Source organism: Hyla sarda, chromosome 6, assembly GCF_029499605.1.
Source record: "Hyla sarda isolate aHylSar1 chromosome 6, aHylSar1.hap1, whole genome shotgun sequence".
Taxonomy (NCBI): domain Eukaryota; kingdom Metazoa; phylum Chordata; class Amphibia; order Anura; family Hylidae; genus Hyla; species Hyla sarda.
Genome location: NC_079194.1, coordinates 186591124 through 186614433, shown reverse-complemented (window position 1 = coordinate 186614433; position 23310 = coordinate 186591124). Strand labels below are relative to the sequence as shown.

The 23310-nt window shown below is 43.2% G+C and overlaps 1 long non-coding RNA gene across 1 annotated transcript; it reads left to right on the top strand.

The window, feature by feature from the left end:
- The first annotated feature begins 346 nt into the window (after positions 1–346).
- Positions 347–9298, top strand: LOC130277665 (uncharacterized). The gene is made up of 3 exons (XR_008845513.1): positions 347–409; positions 5690–5801; positions 9188–9298. It is a non-coding gene; the product is annotated as an uncharacterized LOC130277665 (long non-coding RNA).
- The last annotated feature ends 14012 nt before the right edge of the window (positions 9299–23310 follow it).

The following is a 23310-nucleotide window of genomic DNA, read 5'->3' as shown; positions in this document are numbered from 1 at the left end:
CATCTTCCAGGTTGTCTAAGAAGCTGCTGCCAGCCTGCGCCGCGCTCTTTCCACTTTCCTCATTAACCTCCTACTGAATGCTGTTAGTGTGTACCATTGTCAGTAGCGGAGCCTCGGGTCTTCCTCTCTTCTATGCTATGTGCTGCCCCTTCAGCTCTGTGTGCAGATTTTTGTGGCACTCCCTTGGCCTGTGCATGCAGGAAAGGAAGAGCAAGGAGGTGTTGCAGTCTAACAGCAGTCAGTTTAGCCAGCGCTAAATAGCCCGCACTATGACCACATAGCCCGCACAATGATCACATAGCCCGCACTATGACCACAGACCCTATCTAACAGATTCACAGACCATCAGATGGGACATAAAAAGCTCCATATCTTGGGAACAGGAGGCCCACTCAACATACTGTAAAAGGTATGTGATCAGGGCCCCTTTAACCTCTCTAGACATACTAAAAAAAAAAATCTACATTTTTGATTTTACCACATCTTCTGTACAAAGCGTGAAATATGCTTAATATTCTCCTCTTCATCCCCGCGGCAGCCCTGTGTGTGCAGTGAAGTTTGGAGACGAAGTGATTGTGTCACTGAGGCCCGCCTCCAAACCTCACTGCACACCCAGGGCGATACAGGGAAGCCCTGTGTGTCTGTTCATAGGAGAATGCACAGCATATTTCCCGCTGCACAGCAGATTTTGCACAGCATGAAATACGCTGCGTATATTCAAGGCAAAAAAACTATCCAAAAGATACTTTTTCTACATGTGACTCCTTTGACTCTACTACACATAATAGAAGTCTACAAGTGACTTACACACATTCTATGTGATAGCACAATAGAACTGGCCTCATTTCCCATAATGCTCTATGCTTACATTTCCCATTCATCCACTTTGCAGATGTAACTTAAATAACAAGTGTGGTTGTTGTCCTGTAAATGATGCGCAATAGAATTCATTTGGTCTTAATGAGAAATCATTTGCAGCATCATGCGGGAAAGGTAACAATGAGCTTTGATTAAAGAGCCAAGCTGTTTAGTCATTTTGAGTCAAAACAAAATACTGAGGATAGTTTTTTTTCTTCTTTTGATCACGGGGAGGACTGTGTCTGCTAATACAGTCATATTCATAATGGACTAATTACATTGCTGTTTTGTTGGATTGTGAGCCGTTCCCTTCTGCTGTAAGAGCCAAGAGGATTATCAAAAGCACCTTGAAAAGCTGCAAGAACAATTGAATGAAATGTAACATTGCAACAAATTAATACTACAAAGGACAGCATTTAGGATACAGATGTAGAGTCTTAAAAATCCACATGTGGAGGCAACAGACAGATGTTTTCAACCTCACATCTGCATCAAAAATGAGAAAACATTTCACTCCCCTCTCCAATTACCCCAGATGTCCCCAAGACAACCAGAAATGCCGATTTTGTTTTATTTTTCAAATGATCAAAAAATCCACTTATTCGTTTCACCAAATAGTTCTGAAAAAAAAAAGAAAAGAAAAGAAAAAAAGGTACGGAAACATGAGCCATACAACAAATCTTACATGATTGCGCCCTTTCCCTTTTCTCCAAGTGCAAGCATGTTATTTGGGACGGGGTCACAGTGGCTGGATCCAGTAGAAATATATGAGTAGAATAACACATACCGTATTTTTCGCCGTATAAGACGCACTTTTTCTTCCCCAAAACTGGGGGGAAAAAGTCGGTGCGTCTTATACGGCGAATACACCCCTATCGCGGCGGTCCCTGCGGCCATCAACGGCCGGGACCTGCGGCTAATACAGGACATCACCGATCGCGGTGATGCCCTGTATTAACCCTTCCGATGCGCTGATCAAAGCTGACCGCGACGCGTCTGAAGGAAAAGTGACACTAACCCGGCTGTTCAGTCGGGCTGTTCGGGACCGCCGCGATTTCACCGCGGCAGTCCCGAACAGCCCGACTGAATAGCCGGGTTAGTGCTTACAGGACACCGGGAGGGACATTACCTGCCTCCTCTGTGTCTTCTCCGTTCAGGGATCCCCTGTATGCCGGCGCTCTCCTTCCTCGTCATCACGTCGTCGCGTACGTGCGTCGGCGTGCGTAGCGACGTGATGGCGGCGACGGAGAGCGAGGATACCCGGCCGGCAGCAGAGACGTTCCAAATCGACGGGGACACGGCGACAGCGATGGAGCGACATCCAGGGCAGCGGTGACGGGTTCGGAGCGGTGGGGACACGTGAGTATTACCTCCTATGCAGTGGTCTTCAACCTGTGGACCTCCAGATGTTGCAAAACTACAACTCCCAGCATGCCCGGACAGCCAACGGCTGTCCGGGCATGCTGGGAGTTGTAGTTTTGCAACATCTGGAGGTCCGCAGGTTGAAGACCACTATTGGGTTCAAAATCTTTGTTTTTTTAGATTTTGCACCTATAAACTGGGTGCGTCTTATACGCCGGTGCGTCCTATAGGGCGAAAAATACGGTATACAGACAAAGGTGAGGCTCTGACTACCTCAGATATACATGGTGATCAAAACCAGAACTTGTCAGCAAACTCACTTGTTTTATGGTCTCCCATCATTCACAGCTGCACAGTGATCTCCCAGCGCTTGCCCTTTGGTCCCTGGCCACATGACATCCAGGGGTTAACTTGCCTGTTGCAATATTGCTAAACCATACAGAAACCACAGCAAGTGACATGCAACTCATTTCATTTTCACTGATCTAAGAATATAGAGGGAGAATTATCAAAACCTGTCCAGAGGAAAAGTTGCCCAGTTGCCCATAGCAACCAATCAGATCACTTCTTTCATTTTTAACAAGGCCTCTGCAAAATTTAAGAAGCGATCTGATTGGTTGCTATAGGCAACCGGACAGCTTTTTCTTTGCAAAGGTTTTTATAAATCTCCCCCATAGTGCACAACCCCCACAAGCCTACAATATCTCCCACAAACTAAAGCAGGACTGGCCGGTGCAAATAAACCAATTCGCAGCTGCACACCAGGCCCTGTCATCTCATTTTAAAGGGGTACTCCAGTGGGATTTTTTTTCTTCTTCAAATCAACTGGTGCCAGAAAGTTAAACAGATTTGTAAATGACTTCTATTAAAAAGAAAAAAAAAATCTTAATCCTTCCAGTACTTATCAGCTGCTGTATACTACAGAGGAAGTTCTTTTCTTTTTGAATTTATTTTCTGTCTGACACAGTGCTCTCTGCTGTCACCTCTGTCCATGTCAGGAACTGTCCAGAGCAGGATAGGTTTGCTATGGGGATTTACTCCTGCTATGGACAGTTCCTGGCATGGAAAGAGGTGTCAGCAGAGAGCACTGTGGTCAGACAGAAAAAAAAAATCAACAACAAAAGAACTTGCTGTGGAGCATACAGCAGCTGATAAGTACTGGAAGGATTAAGATTTTTAAATAGAAGTAATATTTATAAATCTGTTTAACTTTTTGGCACCAGTTGATTTAAAGGACATCTGCAGCAAAATACAACTTATCCCAACTTATACAAATTGGTCACTGGTGTGGGAGGGGGTATGAAAGCTGGAACCCCCCGCGATCTCCTGCATGGGACCACAGCTCCGCCACGGCTCTTCTGTGCAGGAGACGTGCCGGCCGCAGCGTGATGTCACGGCCGACACGCATCCTCTATGTATCTCTATGGGAAAGGCGGGGAGCCGAGTTCGTGCCTCCCCACCTCTCCCAAAGAACTGCATGTGGAGGGGGCATACTGTCGACGCTACGCGCATTAGCCGCTCACATAGTGCGATTGGGGGGTCCCTGCAATCAGACACTTATCCCCATCCTGCAGATGTCCTTTAAAAAAAAAAAATTCTACCAGAGTACCCCTTTAAGTCCATGCATGAGATTTGAAGATCTGTACCAGAAAAACTGAAGTCTGACCCCTATAAAGATGTATTAGGAAATAAATCTCTAGAGAACTGTGAACGTATTTAGATTTAAAAAAGACGGCATTCAAGAGTGGACATTCACTGTAAATTCCCCAGCATATATTATAAATCATGTATAATTGATGTCTTCCTGACAGAACTGTCTGGCTAGATTTCAAGACCCACCTAGTAATAGGAATACCATTTCATATCTGCTGCGTCGGAGAAGGTTTCCCGTAATAGTTATTACACAATGAATGAAGTAGCCTATTGCACTCGCCAACATTCTGCATTCAGGATTATTCACATAATAATGGATAAAAGATGCCGGGCATTTCCTCTGAAATAAAATGACATTTATAAAATCCTTCCTGTCTGTTAATAACATTTACGTACAGAAATTCTTTGATTTTTCGTTCCATAGGTTCACAACAAAACAGGACTAAAACCTTATTATAGTTGTAAAGAGCTCAGAAAGCAGTAGGCGGAAGATAAGGGAACCTGGAGAATTACAAACGTATTTTGACATTATTTTCTCCTTGACTTGTGTAAATGCTAGGAGGCAGGAAATTCTGTGCAATGTGCTAATATTCCTAACTCTGGTGGGAATATATCAGTCATCCACTTAGATCTGATATCAATACACATTTGTCCTGATGTAGCTGTACAATAACATAACTTTAATACAAAAATTACATTGATGGTATTCCTGTTTATTTACTGTACCATTTACCTTCACTATTTTCTGTGACTACCCACAGTTCTTTGTACTGCAGCACTATTTCTCAATAGCACTGTGTGGTGTCTGAGCACCAAAGGCTGTCCTGTGGGCTGTGGATCTCCTCGGGCATGCCTTCTGCTCCTGTGATGGGCCCACTGTGAAAATGTTTACTATGTATTATGTTCAAGCACTTTATTTTATTCATTATATTTGTTATATTTATTGTGTTATTTATGTACTGTGCCTTTAAGAAGAGATGCAGTGTTAACAAGGTGACCATGCCTGCCCAATGGGAACCCCTAAAATGACCAGTATATAGTGTAGTGGGGGAGGAGTTGCCCCAGTCCAGTTCAGTGCTATATTCAGTCTAGAGCTGTGTGCTGAGTACAGCGTGGAAAGGAGGTGGAAGGTGTGTGTGGAGAATCCTGAGCGAAGCCGCAGAAAATATCTTCTCAAGTCAGCCTCGAAATTCTGCAAGCGTTCCCCTGTACAGCAGTGAGTCAAGCCCTGGCAGTGATAGTAATTGTACCTTGTTAGAACCCTAGTCAGAGTCAGATATCTTCCAGTCTCAAATGTAAAGTCCACATCAATCAAGTGGGTGAAAAGCACCATAAGTCCCAGCAAGGCCCCCTACCCCGATCACAGATTGTATTATTTGGTTTTTGTCTGATCTCTTGTGCCTTTCTATTGCAGGATTGAGCTGAATGTTAGAGTAGCATGGTGTGCGATGTATAGCTTAGGGAACCTTTGCTGTGTATTGTACTATCATGCTTTGTGTGACTGTAATTTATTGTACGACTTGTAATGACTGAACGGAAAATAAAGCTCTTTCAATCAAAAATAAGTCCCAGCAAGGCAACAGGGCTCCCAGGGTTACACTGCATCCCTTTTACTCTGCTCCGTACTGTGTGCAATACCATCTGCACCTGCTCAGTAAAAGACAGTTATCAGTTACCCAACATTGGTGTTTCTTACCCCCTGTGTCTGGCCCTGAAGAAGCTGTCTCCACCTGGGACCATCTATAGGCTAACAGTGCCCTTGTGTCACAAAGTGATAACAATTCCATTAAACCTGTCTGTCCTGTGCTGCTGTCAGTGCAGGTCATAGACCAGAGAGTCCTCCTGACGAAGTGGGGCAACCCACAAAACGACGTCCTTTGAGGGTGCACGGAGTCCCCAGATCGTCACGGGTAATATGCCTGCAACAGGTAATGAATACTGTTAGACTAATGTGATGTATTGTTATAGTTATGGACTAGCTTCATTACCCTGATTTAGTATATGGAGGTTAAATTGAGCTATTTGTGCATATTTCCACTGTGCTGCTATTGTGGTGGGGGACGCCGGTGCTTGTGGGGTACATGTTTTTTATGGGATAGGGGTTGTCCGTCTTGTATGTATTGTGATGTTGTTATTGTCTATTTTCTATTAATAAATAAATTTCTGGATTACCGTATATACTCGAGTATAAGCCGACCCGAGTATAAGCCGAGACCCCTAATTTCAACCCAAAATCCCAGGAAAAGTTATTGACTCGAGTATAAGCCTAGGGTGGGAAATACCTCATCCCCCCCTGTCATCATCCAGACCCGTCATTAACATCCTCATCATCCCCTTGTCATCATCCCACACATCCCCCCTTCATCATCCCCTTGTCATCATCCCACACATCCCCTTATCATCCCACACATCCCCCCTTCATCATCCCCTTGTCATCATCCCACACATCCCCCCTTCATCATCCCCTTGTCATCATCCCACACATCCCCTTATCCCACACATCCCCCCTTCATCATCCCCTTGTCATCATCCCACACATCCCCTTATCCCACACATCCCCCCTTCATCATCCCCTTGTCATCATCCCACACATCCCCTTATCCCACACATCCCCCCTTCATCATCCCCTTGTCATCATCCCACACATCCCCCCTTCATCATCCCCTTGTCATCATCCCACACATCCCCTTATCCCACACATCCCCCCTTCATCATCCCCTTGTCATCATCCCACACATCCCCCCTTCATCATCCCCTTGTCATCATCCCACACATCCCCTTATCATCCCACACATCCCCCCTTCATCATCCCCCCCCCCTTCATCATCCCCACACCCCCCCCCCCTTCATCATCCTCTTCTCATCATTCGCCCTCAGTGGTCTTCAACCTGCGGACCTCCAGAGGTTTCAAAACTACAACTCCCAGCAAGCCCGGGCAGCCATCGGCTGTCCGGGCTTGCTGGGAGTTGTAGTTTTGAAACCTCCGGAGGTCCGCAGGTTGAAGACCACTGCGGCCTTCAACATGCGGACCTCCAGAGGTTTCAAAACTACAACTCCCAGCAAGCCCGGGCAGCCATCGGCTGTCCGGGCTTGCTGGGAGTTGTAGTTTTGAAACCTCCGGAGGTCCGCAGGTTGAAGACCACTGCGGCCTTCAACATCATCCAGCCCCCTCTCACCCCCTTTAGTTCTGAGTACTCACCTCCGCTCGGCGCTGGTCCGGTCCTGCAGGGCTGTCCGGTAAGGAGGTGGTCCGGTGAGGAGGTGGTCCGGGCTGCTATCTTCACCGGGGGCGCCTCTTCTCCGCGCTTCCGGCCCGGAATAGAGCCGTTGCCTTGACAACGACGTATCTGCGTCGTTGTCAAGGCAACGTGACTATTCTGAGGCCGGGCCCGAAGCGCTTAGAAGAGGCCTCCCCGGTGAAGATAGCAGCCCGGACCACCTCCTCACCGGACCACCTCCTCACCGGACAGTCCTGCAGCACCGGACCAGCGCCGAGCGGAGGTGAGTACTCAGAACTAAAGGGGGTGAGAGGGGGCTGGATGATGTTGAAGGCCGCAGTGGTCTTCAACCTGCGGACCTCCGGAGGTTTCAAAACTACAACTCCCAGCAAGCCCGGACAGCCGATGGCTGCCCGGGCTTGCTGGGAGTTGTAGTTTTGAAACCTCTGGAGGTCCGCAGGTTGAAGACCACTGCGGGTGGGGGAGTTCACTCGAGTATAAGCCGAGGGGGGTGTTTTCAGCACGAAAAATCGTGCTGAAAAACTCGGCCTATACTCGAGTATATACGGTAAGTTGTGAAAACATTTTTTTTTTATGACAAGTGTAGATTATATATGTTGGTGCGGTATTGTTACATTTGGCATATTGTACGACATATTCCCAGGAAGAGTATAGGTGAAACATAGACCAGAGGAGGCATGGAGTCTCTTTTGGTCATCATTTTTGGGAAATCATTTTATTGATAATTTTGAGGAATCTTTACTCTGTGAACACACTAAGGGGGCACTATAACTGTGTATGAGAAACTGTCACTCTTTGGGGGGGGGGGTAAGCTAGCACTAAAACTGTGAGAAGGGAACTGATGGGACATTTTACTGCATGGGGACACTTCCTGTGTTTCTGTCACTAGGGGTGGACAATGACAAATGAGTGCACTTTTATTGTGTGGGGAACACTTAACATTTACTCACTAATATTTTTTTAAGGCAGCTATAGTAAGTAGGGCTCTTGTGGCAGCAGTAAGGACAATATTGGAAAAGCAGCAGGATGGTAAAATTAAAGGAGCAGCAGGATGAAAAGTTTATGTAGAGAATGAGGACTAGATGGGGACAATGTTGGAGAAGCCAGAAGCCAAAAGCATTTGGGCGTCAAACGCTACAGAGACAATTGATGGCTGAAAGAAGTCTGCATGCCAGTCTGTGTGAAGCAGGGGTGCTTCTGCCATGAGATAAGTTGAATGACTCGCCTCAAGCAGTGCCACTTAGCGTCACAGTGGTTAGTGAGGGCAAGGCAAAATGCATAGAATTATGTTAAAAAATACCTGCATCAAAAGGAACTGCTAGGTTCCGGATGATCGGATATTCTAAATTATTAATATTTTATGAAAATATATATTTAAGAACCTGGTAAATGCTGGATTATTCTAAATTATTGATAATTTATTAAACTCAATTTGGAACTAATTTTTGCATTTCTTTCCTGACAAGTGCTAGACTGTATGCATTACAGGGGTACTCCGGCCCTAAGACATCTTATCCCCTATCCAAAGGATAGGGGATAAGATGTCTGACCGCGGGGGTCCCGCCGCTGGGGACTCCCGCAATCTTGCATTCAGCACCCACCTCTTTGAGCTCCAAAGAGGTGGGTGCCAAATGCAAGATTGCAGATTTGCATAGGGGATAAGATGTCTTAGGGCCGGAGTACCCCTTTAAGGGCTCCTGGATTAAGATTTTATAAGAAAATAAAGTAAGTTAAAACTGTACTTGTCTGGATAAAAGAGGAAAACAAATATCCTCTCCTGTCAACTTCCCATTTAATAATGGCCTCCAAATGACAGGGTCGGATTGTATAAATAAGAGTTCTTTTTCTTTATCAATGACTGCCTCAATGTTAAGCAATGGCGACACACAGGCTGTGTTGCAGGTCGTTTATCAGTGTCTCTTCCATCACTTAGATATGGCATTCTGTGGCTTTAGATGTACTCGAGATTCTTTTGTACAATACATGTGCATCTACAGGATATTAAAAATCTTATGATCCACAAGTGAGTCATAACCAGCAAACCAATTACATCTCTTCCTCTCTTTTTATTCAAGGCACACAGGACAGAGTGGCATCCGGCTGAAGATGACATTTCTAGGCGATGTGTGATGTTCTTTCTTCATGCTGTGCACTTTCGACTTATTAAAATATGTGTATCATTGTTGTAAGCTTTCACCTGTGGCTTGCACTGTTCCAATTATTGCATACCTTCATTGCCTGCATTGCATTTATCCAGCATTATAAATCTCTCTAATCTGTTATAATAAAAGTATATCCATGTTCATATTATAATACACATACTAAAAAAAGAATAGTGACGGATCACTCACCCAATTCCTTCTTGATGTCTTAATTCCAGTGTCCTGCGATATATGTAACAAACACGAGACAGATGCCGGGGTAGGGGGGTCACAGAAGTGAGGCGGGGGGGAGAACACAGATTATCGGGACTAGTTGTGGTAACCACCGGTGTATGGCGGGACCACAGGTGTTGCGGTGAGAGTGGTGGGATCAGATGTTATTAGCCCAGGGGTCGTATGGTATTAACCCCTATGTGTTTATAACGCCAGTATGGTTTTCGGGTTCAGGAAAACCACACGCCCGGATTCTCCGCTATCCCACGGGCTAGTAGTGAATCAAGAGTTCACAACCAGTTATGGGTAAATGGAGGCTTTACTGAGTAGAAACTGAAGAGAAAAAAGAAAACAGAGCACTCCAATGTGTAGAACAAAAGATGATGAGGGGGAGCCCCTTAGATATGAAAAAGACTCACCAGATGGTGTTGTGCTGGAATGGAGGCACAACACTCGTAAGCACAATCTCCTTCTGGAGGTAATGATGAATCAATAGTGGACTGCAGCTTATCCCGCCTAGGCAGCAGTGTGGGACAAAACAATGGCAGAAATACACAACAGATGGATGTGAAGAGGTGGTGGGATATATCACAGCGCTGTCCACAAGCCGGGTAAAAGAGTATTCTTTTTATTTTAGCATATAACGCGTTTCAAGGACGCTCCATCCTTTTCCTCAGACATCTGATGTCTGAGGAAAAGGATGAAGCGTCCTTGAAACGCGTTATATGCTAAAATATAAAGAATACTCTTTTACCCAGCTTGCGGACAGCGCTGTGATATATCCCACCACCTCTTCACATCCATCTGTTGTGAATTTCTGCCATTACTGAGTAGAAGACAGAAGTAATTATCTTCACAGCTAAGGCCAGAATTCCCAGAGAGGTGGCCAGTACCCAGAGGACCTCGCAGCTTGTTGGACCAATACTTGTAATTAGACTTGACTTGACTATGTGTAGGACTTGACTAACTTCAGTGAGAGCAGACATAGACTTGTAGAATTATTGGAGAGACTTGTAGCTTTGTGGTACTCCAGATGCTGAACACTGAAATCTCTGGTGCTTGCTTCAGCAAGACTTAGATGTTTCTGATATGAGCACTTAACTCAAAGAGAGCTGAATTAATATGGCTCCCCCTTTATATAGTGGGGGGCTGGACTAAAGCCCATTGGTCAAGCTGTGACAGGCTTACTCACACAGGTCCTGGAGACCTCCACAGATCCTGTATACTATCTAAACATAAGGATCCTGTCTATGCTTTTAAAGGCACATACACCACATTTATTAAACCAACAAGGAGACAACAGGGGGAGACCCTGCAGGGGAGCCCCCGGTCACTGAGGGACTCAACCTGACAGGGCCTACAGGTAGTATAGGACCATGTACATGTACTGGGACATTGCATAGTTGCTAACATTGCCGTGTACATATTAACACACCATTATTTAGCAGTGTCGGTGGCAATTGATCTTTGTGGTGGACATATTCATATTATAATAGCTTGTAGTTTCTTCCATTGAAATAAATATAGGTTTAAGAGGTTACATAGTATTTGGCTAAATAACCTTTCCATAGGCAACATACTTGGTTTGTTTGTAGACATGACTAGGGGACTTTTGTGATCTTTAGTAGGTAAGTCATACTTTAACTTGATCTAAACTCGTTGCTTTCTCATGTAATGTGAGAGGATCTGGCAAACTGACATGTTCTCTGACCAAAGGCCGGGCTCTGATAAACTTTTGCAGTCTCCTCAGAAATGTGATGAAAAACTAAATGGAGAACTGGCACAAAAATTTGTATTTACAACCCCCCTTTTGGAAAGATCTGCACCTGTGTTTTTGCCCACTGTATTTGGCAAAAAATACTAACTTCAATACTGACCAAACTATGTGTGAACCTAGCCTTAGGCCATATAATGTATTTATTGTATCTTATATTGTTGCATATATGTTCTTTCAGTGATCCTATACTAGTCAATGCTAGTCCATTGTCCTTATTTGTCCATCAATACAGTGGTGTACATACCATATAGCAGGTACACCACTGCTATAGGGCCCAGTAGCCAGGAGGCCCAATCAGGGACCAAATGGCACTTCCGTTCAATCTACCCCACCTAGCAGATTATAATGTGGGTAGTTTGGGTGCCCATTCAAACCGCTCATTTTATAATCCACTCACTAAGAAGAGAATCTAGGACTATTGTCCTAGCCCACATGCAGACAGTTGAAGGCTGTTGTTGTAGGCTGCAGACAGCTTGGTGGTGTGGAGAATTAAAAGGAAAGAGAATGACTTCAAGAAGGCAACATCTGTTACTGCTGGTACCTACTGTTATATGGTCACTATTGGGGGGAAATATTAATCTGTATATAATGTGTTTTAGTCAGTAACAATATAGAACTATTATTCACCATGTGGTGGCAATGGAACCTACTGCTATATGGTCACTATTTGAGGAGGATTGTGGGCAAGCTCCAAAATTTGTCCGGGGCCCATTTGATTCTAGTTACGTGACCTGTGTTACTTTCTATCTTTACCATAGTTTTTGTTTATCCATTCATGCACCAGGTAGATAAGGATAAACAGATCTATGTCTGAACTTATTTTTGGAAAACAGAAGGAAAATAATTGGTTCTCATTTGAATCATAGATATTACACAGAATACTCCTTTTTAACAGAATATTTGGCAAGCCATAATAAAAACAGATGCTCATTTATGTAAAAGGGTTACAGTCACCTACATAACATAAACAGACATCTTGGGGAGAAAGAAAAATATTTTCCATTGATTATTCTGCGTAATTCACATCAGAGAGCGACCATATGGCAGAAAAGCAACAAGGTGGTACTGCAATACAAAATAAAGTTCTACATCAAAGGACTGACACCTGCTTAGAATCCAACTGGGACATAGCACACGCGGAATTATACTAATGCATGTGAGACATTGCTTGCTACATGGAGATAGTGGTAATATTATCTCCCAGATTGCTGGCTGTCACTCCATTTACTCAAGGCTGTCAATGCTTAAGTAGAGCTCACTTGAGGCGATGCATTAAGATTTGAAAGAAACAATATATTTTTCAATTAGTGTAACATATGCAAACAGCGGTGCACCTCTTCGATAGCAATTACAAATCAGTTATAGAGTTGTTCGGAACAATAACAGAATTGTGCTCAATGTACTTACATTTAAAAACATGTTGATCATGCTGGGCCCTTTATGAGACCTCGATGGTTAAAATTGGGATTGAACTTCAGCTCCTGATGTCAGAAATTTGTCACCAGATGCAAGTGAACCAAGTTGATTCCTTGCTACAGGAAGAAACATCTCCCCATAGCTGAACTCAATTTGGGTGCCACTACTATCAGTCTGACTTAAATAACCAAATGTCACAGACAGTAGCATGAATACACATAGCAGAATTGTAATGACAGATTAATGGTCTGATCCTGAATAATGGCAAACCAGTCCTAAACAGCACCCAAAACTCCACTCAACTCTGGGTGGCAGTGTCTAAGGGCCCTATTACGTGGGGGTTGATTATCGGCAGAACTGCCCTGTGGATATAAAAAAAAGATCAGCTGAAAATCATTGGCTGATCGGGTCCCTCTGACCCATACAAAAAACATATCCCAGTATACAAGGGAAGGTGTAGATGATGACTTATAGCTTCTGAAGGCTGCACAAATGATTCAGCTCTCCCTGTGCGTTTACCAAGCCAAAATATAGGCTCTTTAAATAAGCGTCAGTTTGCAAGCAGTTGAAAAAGGCTCAGGTGAGCCGCAACACATCCAGCCATATTGAAAGACATCTTTCAAGTACCAAAACTTCACACACAAAAATGGAGATCGTCGAATCAAAGCTGACAAAGTCGAATTTGTTCCGAATTTCATGAAAAATTCTATTCTGATCCGAATTTCCTCGCACTTCGTGGTAACGAATCGCTTCATTCACTATGTTTTGTGCGGGCCGGGGGATAAAATGGCGGCTACACATGTGAGGACGTGGGGCAAGGGAGTCTGGGAAGGCGGGAAGGCAGGATCACCCTGAATCACTTGGCGGCATGCAGCCTATCAGCAGTCAGCCAGTCCATGTCACAGCCCTATATATTCGGCAGCCATTGCCAAAAACGGCATTTCCCATTTTGCTGAGAGAGCAGAGACTGTGTGTGTGCACTAATTACCGTTACTGACAATACAGATCTTTACAGCAGTGAATCCATTCACCTCAAGCTCGCATTCGTTCTGGCCACAGAGAGAGCAGACACTGTGTGGTCACTAATCAGCGTTACTGACAATACAGATCAGCCAATTTAGTTCAGAACTGGGAGCAATCCCCATTCAAAGACTGCAAGCAACCATAATGCAGGCAGGGACAGTACTGGGGAGTATTACTGTAAAAAAGTGAAAAATATACGCACTCCACAGTTTTACGTTTTTTTCTGGTTAAAGCTAATTACAATTACATTAATTACACTAATGAGCGCACTGGCCTTTAGATCTTAAAGCTCTGGTGAGCGCGTGCCCTAGGGGACAGGGACATGCACGCTGGAGCACAGAGGCAGAGGCTGGGGCAGGAGAAGCACCAGGTGAGTGACGGACTGGGTCTCGCATGCGGGCGCGTCCCGCGATGAGAGTCCAAGCGCCACTGGCAGCAGCAGGTAATGGGACCATGCACTCATGGCCATAAGGTAACAGTACCAAGCCTGGTACCACTCCTCCTCGTGGAAGGATATACCCTCTATCAGTTCCTGAGACCAAAGCCATGGCTGAGTATATCCAGGAGAATCTCCAAAAGGGATTTATCTATAAGTCCTCTTCACCTGCTGGAGCAGGTTTCTTCTTTGTAGGGAAGAAGGATGGATCACTCCGTCCATGCATTGACTGTAGGGGACTTAACAAAATCACTGTCAATAACCGTTACCCACTACCTCTTATCTCTGAACTTTTTGACCATCTCCGTGGTGCCAAGGTCTTCTCCAAGTTGGACTTACTTGGAGCAAGGGAGTTGAATGGAAAACAGCCTTCAATACTCGTGATGGACAATTTGAGTATCTCGTAATGCCTTTTGGTCTCTGCAATGCTCCAGACATTTTTCAAGAGTTTGTCAATGATATCTTCCGTGATCTTCTCTACACCTGGGTTGTCGTATACATAGATGACATCCTGATCTTCTGTACCAACTTAGAGGAGAATCAAACTCATGTTTGTCTGGTTCTTCAGTGTCTATGGAAGAATCATCTCTACGCCAAACTGGAGAAATGCCTATTCGAGAAATCTAGTCTTCCGTTTCTTGGCTACATTGTCTCTCATCAAGGCCTGCATATAGATCCAGATAAATTGTCTGCAGTATTGGATTGGCCCCCGTCCTTCTGGTCCACGTGCTATCCAACGCTTTCTAGGATTCGCTAACTATTATCGTCAGTTTATCCCACATTTTTCTTCTTTGGTTGCTCCGATTGTGGCTCTCACCAAAAAGACTTTTAACCCTAAGTCTTGGCCTCCTGAGGCTGAATTGGCCTTCTCTCGTTTGAAGTCTGCGTTTGCCTCTGCTCCCGTGCTTACAAGACCTGATCCGGAGAGGCCCTTTGCTTTGGAGGTTGATGCCTCATCTGTGAGCCGGTGCCGTTCTCACTCAGAAAAACGCCAAGGGCAAGACTGTAACTTGTTGGTTCTTTTCCAAGACCTTCTCTCCTGCTGAGAGGAATGAATCCATTGGAGATCATGAACTCCTCTCTATTAAGCTTGCTTGGGTCGACCTTCTTCCTTGGGCTGATTTCTCATATAATCATAAAAATTCTACGAGGTTGTCTCCCTTTTTTGTTGTCTAAGGACTCCATCCCCGCTCTCCTCTTCCACTCCTGGTTTCCTCCGGTGTGCCAGCTGTGGATGAGCTGGTCCGTGACTTCTCCAACATCTGGCAACAAACCTGACAGTCGTTATCTCAGGCTTCCTCTCGCATGAAGGCGCAGGCTGATAAGAGTAGAAGACCTCCTCCGTCCTTCTCTCCTGGTGATAGGGTGTGGCTTTCCTCCAAATATATCTGCTTCAAGATCCCCTTCTACAAGCTTGGTCCTCGCTATCTTGGTCCCTTTCAGGTTCTGCAAAAAAATAGTCCTGTCTCCTACAAACTCTGTTTGCCTGCTACATTACATATTCCCAATTCCTTCCACCTCTCTCTCCTCAAGCCTCTTGTCATTAACCGGTTTTCTCAAAAGAATCTTGTCCCCACGCCTGTCTCCAGCTCTTCTGATGTCTTCAAGGTTAAAGAGATTCTTGCCACAAAAACTGTGAGAGGTAAAGGTAAAAAAAAATTCTGGTTGACTGGGAGGGTTATGGTCCTGAGGAGAATATCCTGGACCATGACCTTCTCAAAGGAGGTGGAGACCAGAGGGGGGGGGGGATACTGTTAGGTTGTGCGGTCTGGCCGCACCCAGTGGCCGTGAGCGCATGGCCCTGTTACCTGCTGCCACCGGGGGGGCTGGGATTGGCATTGCGGGACGCGCCCGCATGCGAATCCGAGCCAGTCACACATCTGCTGCTTCTCCTGCCTCCGCCTCTGCCTCTCTGCTGCTGCGCGCATGTCCCCGTCCCCTAGGACGTGCGCGCTGGAGCTCTGAGATTTTTTTTACCCAAATATCTTTGTTAAAATGAGAGTGCATGTAAATGCTTGTAAATCTTACTGGCCCCGCAGAAGCCACTTTTGCAGTTACGTCATTTAAAGCGGCCGCTTTAAATCATTAAACCGCAGCGGCTTCTGCGGGGCCAGTAAGATTCATAGGGGTATACATGCATTTACACGCACTCTACTTTTAACAAAGATATTTGGGTAAAAATACTTTTTTACCCAAATTTCCGTGGAAAATGTGGGTGCATGTTATAGACTGGTGCGTGTTATGCCACAATAAATACGGTAGATGTAGACATGGTTATCTTGAATGAGTTAACCCAACACAGCAATGGCTGGTGTTGGATGTTCTAATGCATCAGAGATCCAAATAAGTCCAGAAATTTACGAGAAGTAATGTTGAAATTAGGTTTGTGTAATGCATTAGAATAATCTAAACTGTAGAGTGCAGAGCACCAGGGACCAAGAAGACATATAGGCATCTCTGAAGACTGCTAATATATAAATGGAGTAGGAGCCCTAATTCCTTTCTTCACAAGAACCACTATGAGTAAGCTGAAAGTAATGCTGGATGACAATCCTGGAGGACTGGAGTATGACCATGTATTACATAGACAGCCCATAGATTTTAATGAGAAAGGTTTAATACTTAATTTCCCCTGAGGTGATGCAGTAGGAGAATTAAAGGGGTGATCCACCATAAGGTGATTTTAGTACTTAACTGTCAGACAATAATGCACATTCTTAGGAGGGATCTGTGCTTGCCTTGGAGCTAAATAGTTGTGTTTTGAGTCCACTATAACATTGCTGCTATCTTTTTGTGAACTGGTTATTTACTGTTGGAGTTCCCTCCCTCCAACTATAAGTCCCATGATTCATTGTTTGTAAGTGTGAGGTCACTTTTCTCCCTCCCACACATCAGCCACCCCACCCACCCATTGAAGCACACCTGAGCTCCCATGCTGTAAAAAAAGACCAATGTTTTCTAACCAGGTTGCCTCCAGCTGTTGCAAAACTACAAATCCCTGCAGAACAATCTCCCTCCAACCCAGTGGTCGATCCACCCATTGAAGCAGACAGACTCTCATTCATCCCTTGACTAGTGGTATAATTTCTCGGGCTGCATTGCAACCTGGGAAAACCTGAGACGTCAGTGATTTTGTATGCTGTTAAAAAGAACCATTGGGACAAAGATCCCATAAGAATTGCGAGATCACCATGAAACACAGGTACAGGCACTATATTATGAACTACATTAACTTTACAGCCCCTGTAGCACATTAACTTTACAGCCCCTGTAGCATAGTCAAATAAAAAAAAAATATGGAATACCCCTTTAAACTCATACTTCCAGTTTCCTCTACAGATTACAGATGATTGCTGGAGGTTCTAGCTGTCAAAGATCCTTTATTAAACTCAAGGAGCTTTTAAAATAAGATGGGGTCTTCAAATGGCACACCTTCCATTAATGCAGCATTGTATTTATATGAATGGAATATGGGATTTTTTTTTTTTTTTTTTACTAAAGGGAAAACTCCTAAATATACCATAATAAATAGCACATGCTGAAATTCTTTATTATTGACTTATTTTTTTTATTAATGACATACTGGACAATATAAAAACGAAGCGATGTTCATGGTCAGGACTGGGTCTGCGTCTCATGAGAAGAATGTGACATCAGAGTCAGACAATACATGATGTTTTACTGTGTGATGAGGCCCTGCCTGGAAATTCTTATCTGCGGTACACGTCTGTGTGCCTATTGTCTGTAGTGTAGGGGAAATCTCTACTATTAATATTACTAATGCTGTCACTTTACATTCAAGCCTCTGTGTCTGTAGAAAGAGTTATATACATGGCTGGCCTCTTTCAAAGCAGGAATAACTACAATGTAGCAAACCACAAAAGAAGCTGACATTTAAAGTGTCCCGTGGTGGATCTGCAAGCGTTTCATTTCATTATCTCCTTGTGGCATCCCCCATCAAATGTGACAGCCGCCTGCCACCGGGGAATAGAGATGAGGACAGATGTACATGTTGTTTGTTAGACTCACTGAGCCTGGCAAAGAAAGATTTCATTCCGGTAAATACACTTGTCTTATTCTGTGAATGTCAACGGCAACCCCGATATCTGCAGGTTCCCGAGCACATCCTGAGGGGAGAAAGTCCCACATCAAGTTACCTATGTAGCCCCTAAGAGGAGAGTGCGCACATGAGTTCTAGTTCACCTGCTGTGTTGCATGGAGGTTCATTTTGAATTACATTGATGTTTTCTGTGTTCTTTCACATGCACATTTTCTTTTAATCTGGAAGGGGCTGGGAGCACTGCTTACCCTTTGAGTCCTGGTTTATGTAGCTCCAGAAGGTTAGAAAGGAAGAAAGAGGTTCAGGGTAAGTTGTATTGCAATACATTATTACCATATATACTCGAGTATAAGCTGACCCAAATATAAACCGAGGCCCCCTAATTTCACCCCAAAAACCCAGGAAAAGTTTTGACTCGACTATAAGCCTAGGGTGGGAAATACATCATCCCCCCCCCCTGTCATCATCCAGACCCCCATCATTAACACCCCCATCATCATCACCCTGTCATCATCACCCTGTCATCATCACCCTGTCATCATCCCCCTCGTCATCATCCACCCCCTTCATCATCACCACCTGTCAATCCCTTAATCAGTGGTCTTCAACCTGCAGACCTCCAGATGTTGTCAAACAACCACTCCCAGCATGCCCGGACAGCCATCGGCTGTCCGGGCATGCTTGGAGTTGTAGTTTTGAAACACCTGGAGGTCCGCAGGTTGAAGACCACTGCGGACTTCGTCATCATCCAGACCCCCCTTTAGTTTTCTACTTACCTCCCCTCAGTGGAAAGGAACAGTGGCGTCTCCAGCATTCATATTTAGGGTGGGCACATGGGGGGCCAGTGACAAAAGTGGGGGGGGGGGGCAATTTTTAAACGCGTGTGTGTATGTATATATATATATATATATATATATATATATATATATAAAGAAAATGCAGCACATCCAATAATACTACCACGGGTGCCCAGCGTCCAAGGCCCGATCCTGGCCTTTCTAGACAGTCCACAGAAATCAATGGCGCAGCACTCCAACAAAGTTCCAATCAACAAGTGAATTTATTCAAAGCATGTCTCCAGTAGCAACGTTTCAGCTCTACACTAGAGCTTTTTTCAAGAATAGTGACAATCAATACTTCAGGGGTATATATACCCAAAACAGGTGACCTCATTTATCAAACAATAAATTAACTAATACAGTGCAAAAAGATAAAAAATCACAATACAAAATTACAATACTGACCCAAAACAGTGCATGGATAAGAGTACCGATAGGTACAGGCATAGTGAATATATTAAAATCATTAAGATGTACATAAAAAGGCTTGAAAATTAATGCTCAAGTATAATTAATTCATTAATATTATACAAATCAGCTGTAATCATATTAAATCATAGAGGAAAACTCACGCGCTCCGTAGCTGTAATGGTGCCGACTGTTTGTAAATAAAACTGTGCGCATGCGTTAGATGGATGCAATCATGTGAATAATCACATGACTAGCGCTCACCTGACTCATTGCCTAGGATACCCTCCGATGCCAACAGAGCGCCGGCACCGTCACGGTCCTCCGCCAGCATAGCAATGCGCATGACGGGTAACCAAGACAACGCAGACGCCCGGAGTATACCGGAAGGATCGCAGGCAATATAAATAATATAATATAGAGTATAGTGGCAAAAAATATGTAAAAAAAAAATTTTTTTTATAGACCATATATATAAAAAACCCATGAGTGCTCCAAAAAATACAAAGGAAAGAATGTGAGTGGGAGTGTCTGCATAATACACCTAAGTGCAGGGAAATCGGACATCGCACCACAGACCGAGTCACCCTGCCTCATAAATTTTTTTTAGAGAGATAGGCAATTAAAATAAATAAAAAATAATCAAAATTGTAACATATAAAATTAAATAAATAAATATAAGAAAATATAAAAAAAAATTAAAAAATTAAAATTAAAAATAAAGAAAGAAATTTTTTTTTAAATAAAAAAATAATAATAAAATAAATGAAATTTTTTAAATAATATAAAATAAATAGATAAATAATAAATTGCAGGGTGACAGACAACTTGTCAAAGGGTAGGTTCACCAATTTCAAAACCCCTGGTTTGTAGGACCATGATCATGCATCTCTCTAGGGACAGGCATGTTACAGTGTCACTGAGTGGCGCCCACCTGAGGGATCGTTAGAGCCCCCAACGTACGGAACCATCCCACTACAGCCAAAACGGGGTGCGCTCGCTTTCCAGCAGCACTCTGCTATATGGTGATCAACCAATACCCTCTTGTCACCCACCATCATCGGTTTCAAAAAAAATTTTTGGGAAAATAAATAAAATAAATACAAAAAATAGAAAATATACACATTTTGTCAATATAGGGCAGTAGACCCTTCGTGGCGCGCCGCACGCTCCCCCGCCGTTTGTACTGGTGTATGCAGCATCCCCCACTCAAGCTCGTCCAACTTAGTGCAAATGGCCACTAAAACTGAGTTTTAGTGGCCATTTGCACTAAGTTGGACGAGCTTGAGTGGGGGATGCTGCAAACACCAGTACAAACGGCGGGGGAGCGTGCGGCGCGCCACGAAGGGTCTACTGCCCTATATTGACAAAATGTGTATATTTTCTATTTTTTGTATTTATTTTATTTATTTATTTATTTCCCCCAAAAATTTTTTTGAAACCGATGATGGTCGGTGACAAGAGGATATTGGTTGATCACCATATAGCAGAGTGCTGCTGGAAAGCGAGCGCACCCCGTTTTGGCTGTAGTGGGATGGTTCCGAACGTTGGGGGCTCTAACGATCCCTCAGGTGGGCGCCACTCAGTGACACTGTAACATGCCTGTCCCTAGGGAGATGCATGATCATGGTCCTACAAACCAGGGGTTTTGAAATTGGTGAACCTACCCTTTGACAAGTTGTCTGTCACCCTGCAATTTATTATTTATCTATTTATTTTATATTATTTAAAAAATTTCATTTATTTTATTATTTCTTATTATTTTTTTATTTTAAAAAAAATTTTCTTTCTTTATTTTTAATTTTAATTTTTTAATTTTTTTTATATTTTCTTATATTTATTTATTTAATTTTATATGTTACAATTTTGATTATTTTTTATTTATTTTATTTGCCTATCTCTCTAAAAAAATTTATGAGGCAGGGTGACTCGGTCTGTGGTGCGTTGTCCGATTTCCCTGCACTTAGGTGTATTATGCAGACACTCCCACTCACATTCTTTCCTTTGTGTTTTTTGGAGCACTCATGGGTTTTTTATATATATGGTCTATAAAAAAATATATATATTTTTTTTTTACATATTTTTTGCCACTATACTCTATATTATATTATTTATATTGCCTGCGATCCTTCCGGTATACTCCGGGCGTCTGCGTTGTCTTGGTTACCCGTCATGCGCATTGCTATGCTGGCGGAGGACCGTGACGGCGCCGGCGCTCTGTTGGCATCGGAGGGTATCCTAGGCAATGAGTCAGGTGAGCGCTAGTCATGTGATTACTCACATGATTGCATCCATCTAACGCATGCGCACAGAGTTTTATTTACAAACAGTCGGCACCATTACAGCTACGGAGCGCGTGAGTTTTCCTCTATGTTTTAATATGATTACAGCTGATTTGTATAATATTAATGAATTAATTATACTTGAGCATTAATTTTCAAGCCTTTTTATGTACATCTTAATGATTTTAATATATACACTATGCCTGTACCTATCGGTACTCTTATCCATGCACTGTTTTGGGTCAATATTGTAATTTTGTATTGTGATTTTTAATCTTTTTGCACTGTATTAGTTAATTTATTGTTTGATAAATGAGGTCACCTGTTTTGGGTATATATACCCCTGAAGTATTGATTGTCACTATGCTTGAAAAAAGCTCTAGTGTAGAGCTGAAACGTTGCTACTGGAGACATGCTTTGAATAAATTCACTTGTTGATTGGAACTTTGTTGGAGTGCTGCGCCATTGATTTCTGTGGACTATATATATATATATATATATATATATATATATATATATATATATATGCCCACACACACACTGTGCAGAACATGTTTAGTTAAAAAAAATAATAATAATAATTTATTTAAAATCTTCATACATTCTTGTTGCGCAATGATTTTTTTTTTCCGTTTTTGCCGTAGATTTTTGGGTAAAACGACTGATGTCACTACAAAGTAGAATTGGTGGCGCAAAAAATAAGCCATAATATGGATTCTTAGGTGCAAAATTGAAAGGGTTATGATTTTTAAAAGGTAAGGAAAAAACAAAAGTGCAAAAACGGAAAAACGCTATGTCCTTAAAGGGGTACTCCGGTGAAAACTAGTGTTGCTCACGAATATTCGCAATTCGAATATTATTCGCGAATATCGCATATTCGCGAATTCGCGAATTTCGCGAATATAGCGCTATATATTCGTAATTACGAATATTCGTTTTTTTTTTAGTTTTTTTTTTTTTTCACAGTACACATCACAGTGATCACCCCTCTCTGCTTCCAGCTTGTGTGGTGTAAAGAAGGCTCTAATACCACTGTGTGAGACTGGCGTGCGAAAATTCGCATATGCGAAACTTCGCATATGCGAAAATTAGCATATGCGCATTTTCGCATATGCGAATTTTTGCATGTGCTAATTTTGTATATGCTAATATTCACATATGTTAATTTTCGCATACGCGAAGTTTCGCATATGCGAAAATAAAACGAGAATATAACGAATATGCGAATATTCGCGAATATATGACGAATATTCGTCCATATATTCGCGAATATTCGCGAATTCGAATATGGCCTATGCCGCTCAACACTAATGAAAACCTCTTTTCTTTTAAATCAACTGGTGCCAGAAAGTTAAACATATTTGTACATTACTTCTATTAAAAAATCTTAATCCTTCCAGTACTTATTAGCTGCTGAATGCTACAGAAGAAATTCCTTTCTTTTTGGAACACTGATGACATCATGAGCACAGTGCTCTCTACTGACATCTCTGTCCATTTTAGGAACCGTGCATAGCAGATGTATTCTAAGGGCAGCATGGTGGCTCAGTGGTTAGCAGTGCTGGGGCCTTGGGTTCAAATC